This window comes from Pteropus vampyrus, unplaced genomic scaffold (assembly GCF_000151845.1).
Source record: "Pteropus vampyrus isolate Shadow unplaced genomic scaffold, Pvam_2.0 Scaffold54, whole genome shotgun sequence".
NCBI classification, from domain to species: Eukaryota; Metazoa; Chordata; class Mammalia; order Chiroptera; family Pteropodidae; genus Pteropus; species Pteropus vampyrus.
This window is the reverse complement of record NW_011888835.1, coordinates 4,139,254-4,143,168: the sequence shown is the minus strand read 5'-3', so window position 1 is coordinate 4,143,168 and position 3,915 is coordinate 4,139,254. Positions and strand designations below refer to the sequence as shown.

The 3,915-nt window shown below is 35.1% G+C and overlaps 1 pseudogene; it reads left to right on the top strand.

The window, feature by feature from the left end:
• The first annotated feature begins 3,587 nt into the window (after positions 1 to 3,587).
• Positions 3,588 to 3,706, top strand: LOC111739822 (annotated as a pseudogene).
• Positions 3,707 to 3,915: the final 209 nt, after the last annotated feature.

The window sequence follows — 3,915 nt, the reverse complement described above, 5'->3', positions numbered from 1 at the left end:
TTGCCTTCAGACTAACAGCCATAAAAATGGTTGCTCACTCAGTGTTATTCCCTTTTTCCAATTTTAGACTTCCCTCTAGAATCTTTCTGCTTTTGAGTATGTTCCAGTTGCTTTAAACTTCATTTGTTTCCTCAGAATTTATAATTATCTGTGAGAGCTTTGTGTTCAGTGAGAATTTACTCAGCCATTCTAGAAGCTGAGCACATCAAGTCTTATAAGATTATTTTAGTACTATCCTAATAGTTCTCCTGTATATCATTTTTCAAGTTTCCCACTCATCATTAATATCAGTCCCAGATGAAACATACTAATGCCACAAACATAAGGCATTCCTTTGTTAAAAATGTCTTTAATGCTTCCTCTACTGATAAAAAAAAAATAATCCCAAACCCCACAGTCTTAGCTTAGTGTTCAGGGTTCTTCATGATCCAAATCTATACCAGTTTTCAATTTAGTTTCTTACAATATAAATCCTATGCAAGAGAAAAGTTCTACAGAAAACTTATTTTCTCAAAATATACAACACTCTTACTACTGAGACATTACTTTCAATGTTAACATTTTATTATTTTTTAAATTTTTAAAAATAATTTAATTATAGTTGACATACAATATTATATTAGTTTCAGGTGTACAACATAGTAATTAGACATTTATATACCTTAAGAAGTGATCACCTTGATAAGTCTAATACTTAACCCTTAATTTTAATCTCTTAGATTGTTTGGGCTGAATTCTAGCTTTGTCATTTATTAGCTCTTTGATCTTTGGAAGTAATTACTTTAATAACAGTAAGAATATTAACAATAATACTAGCTAAAATTTATTACTCACTATATTAACCTTATTAATAAAAGTTGTAGAAGCAGCACCCAATTTTAGATAAGACAATATATTGCTTAATTTATATACCTACTCCCTCGGCAAAGATGAAGTTTTCCAAATTAGGAGCAATTTTTTTTTAATTATACAGAAGAGTTGATCAAGATGCTGACAGAGGAGGTTGCTGAGCTCTCCTTCTCCCATAGAAGCACTGAATGTGCAGCTATACCTGGGGCAATTCCCTGTGAAAGGGATCTGGAAACTAGCTGAACCACTCCAGTACTTCAAAGGAATGAGAAAATTCCCATGTGGAAATGGATAGGAAAGACTGCAATGCATTCTCACCATAAAGCCCACCGCCAGCACAGTGACAATCCAGAGGGAATTCCCAACGCCTAACTTCTCCCTGAGGAGTGAAGGGCTTGCTCCTCATTTCTAGAGCTCGGGTTTTAAAGACTCTTACCTGAGGAACAGGTTCCTAAAACACCTAGCTCTGAAACCCAATGGGACTGTGTCTAGGAGACGGATAAGACTATATATAGCAAACAAAGAAGCAACTCTTAATGGGTGTGTGAGTACTCACCCATGGCTATCCCCCCAGGGCAGAAGGAGCAGAGGCAAAATCGCCCTTCTCCCAGTCTTTCCCTGAAAGGGATTTATCTACATACTTTAAAAGCTGTATCAGGCTTAAGGATCAGGCTTCTAATTTAGCCCCGGGAGCAGGAGGGAGTGGGGGTGGGGAGGGGGCTGACTGCGGAGAAAGAAGAATTCAGGAAACAGTCCTCCTACCTTCTTCAGCCAGCCTCTTCCAAGTCATCAAAACAGCATCTCCCTTCCCTTTATCTCTTGGGGATACATTCTGCCAGTGGGTGCCCAAAACTAAGAATGGTACCCTTTATATACTATGTTTTTACGTACTATGTTTTTTCCTATGTATACATACATACATACATACATACATACATACATACATACATACATACATATACACTTTACAGCTTCTCTTTGGTGTATCTGAGTTGCCAGCATCACTACTCTTGTCCTTCACTGCCGTTATTAAGTAAAAATAAGATATAAAGCAAAGAAGCAATTATCATGAATTTATCTGAAAATTTTTTCGAGTATTCTCAAACCCCCAAAATAGACTACCAAATCATACAAAATAACATAAAAAATTAAATAATGCTAACATGTAGTAAAACCAGGAATGATATGATAAATACGCAGCCTGTATAAGATAGAAATAATCTATGTACAGCGTAGTTTCACTTATTAAAAGACTGACTGATTTCTCCTTGGGTATGAGATAACAGAACACCACACCAGTGCACCCACTAATCCAATTAAGCAAATAGACTTTTCTATTTTGTCTATTACTGGTGACAACTAAAGAGATCACTTTGCTACTAGCAGAACCAGTAGTAACTTCCACAGTTTTCGAGATTCTCTCTTTCTCTCTCTCTCTCTCTCTCTCTCTCTCCATAAAAATAATATGAGTTTTGGACGCAGGCAAGTACAGTGCATGTATACAATGTCTTTATTTCATTCACCACTTTCGAAACACATGTTTTTTTTCAACCCTAAGTGTAACACCCTTCCAAAGCTCTCTTAGTTTTTTTCGATACCTTAGGAAACATCTTGTTAACAGATGCACAAATTAAGTCAAAATAAAGCACAAATGCTCACACACGCAGTTTGAAGGCTTGATGCTGAGATGCTGAGTGTGGTTGCCTGGGAAGAAGGAGCTTGATGGCCCCACTTGCTACTTAGGGTGTGTGCTGCCTCTATAACAGCTTCCTGCAAGACAAATGCTGAACACTATTTCTCTTCTAGCCTTTTTTCATAAAAGTGAAAATCCTCTTTGGATTTCTTTTGGTTAGCTGAAACAGATATTACTGTAGGTCTTTTCTAAAACCGAAGTGGCATAATGCAAACTTTTGAAAAGTGGGAGTTACCTGTACATTTATATACAATGGAATATTATTCAGCCTTTAAAAAAAGGATATTCTGTCCTTTGTGATAACATTGGTTAATCTAAAGGGCAGTAGACTTAAATGAGCCACATATCACTCATAGGTGGAATCTAAAAATAAAACATAAAAAATATTGAATTCATAGAATCAGAGAGTAGAAAAGTAGTTTTTAGGGGTTTGGGGCTGGGAAAATAGGAGAGGTTAGTAAAAAAGTTCAAATTTTCAGATGGATACAGTCTGAGGATCTAATATATAACATGATGACTATAATTGATAACACTCTTGTATAACTGAAACTTGCTAAGAGCAGAATTTAAATGTTCTTACAAGAAAGGTAGCTATGTGAGATGATGAATGTGTTAATTAACTTGAGTGGAGAATCCTTTCACAATGTGTACATATGTCAGATCATCACATTGTACATTTTAAATATCTTACAATTTTATTTGTCAATAATACTTTAATAAAGAAAATAATTACACAGGAGATAGGAATAAATGCCCCTTAATAAACTCAAATACATATTTATTATTTTATTTTCATATCGGAATTAGTAAATTAATTTTTAACATGTAGAAATTTTCCAACTAAATTTCTCATTAACATCTAAATTGCCAAACTGTTTGTTGACAGTTGAATTTACAAAAGATAAATTTAATCTTCAAATGAAAAAGATAATTTTTCAGTGTGAATTTCGAAGAGCTATTTATTTAGCATAATTCAATTTATCTTCCTGATTTGCCTATTCCAAATTGTGTTGGACATCATACTATTCAAATCCAGATAGATAAAGTCTCCAGCCATGCTACCCTGAACAAGCCCGATCCCGTCTGATCTCGGAAGCTAAGCAGGATCAGGCCTGGTTAGTACTTGGATGGGAGACCACCTAGGAAGACCAGGTGCTATATTTGTAAAAAATAAATAAATAAGGAATTGTAAGATGACAGGGTCCTTGCAATCTGTGAGGTCAACCAAGGGTTGCCTCGCCTAAACAAAACAAAACAAATAAATCCACATAGATAACAACAACAACAACAACAAACTATAAAAGAACATATAACTGTGGAGGGTAGACAGTAAAACACAGTTATCAAAAAGAAATGTATTCTTCTTTCTAGGC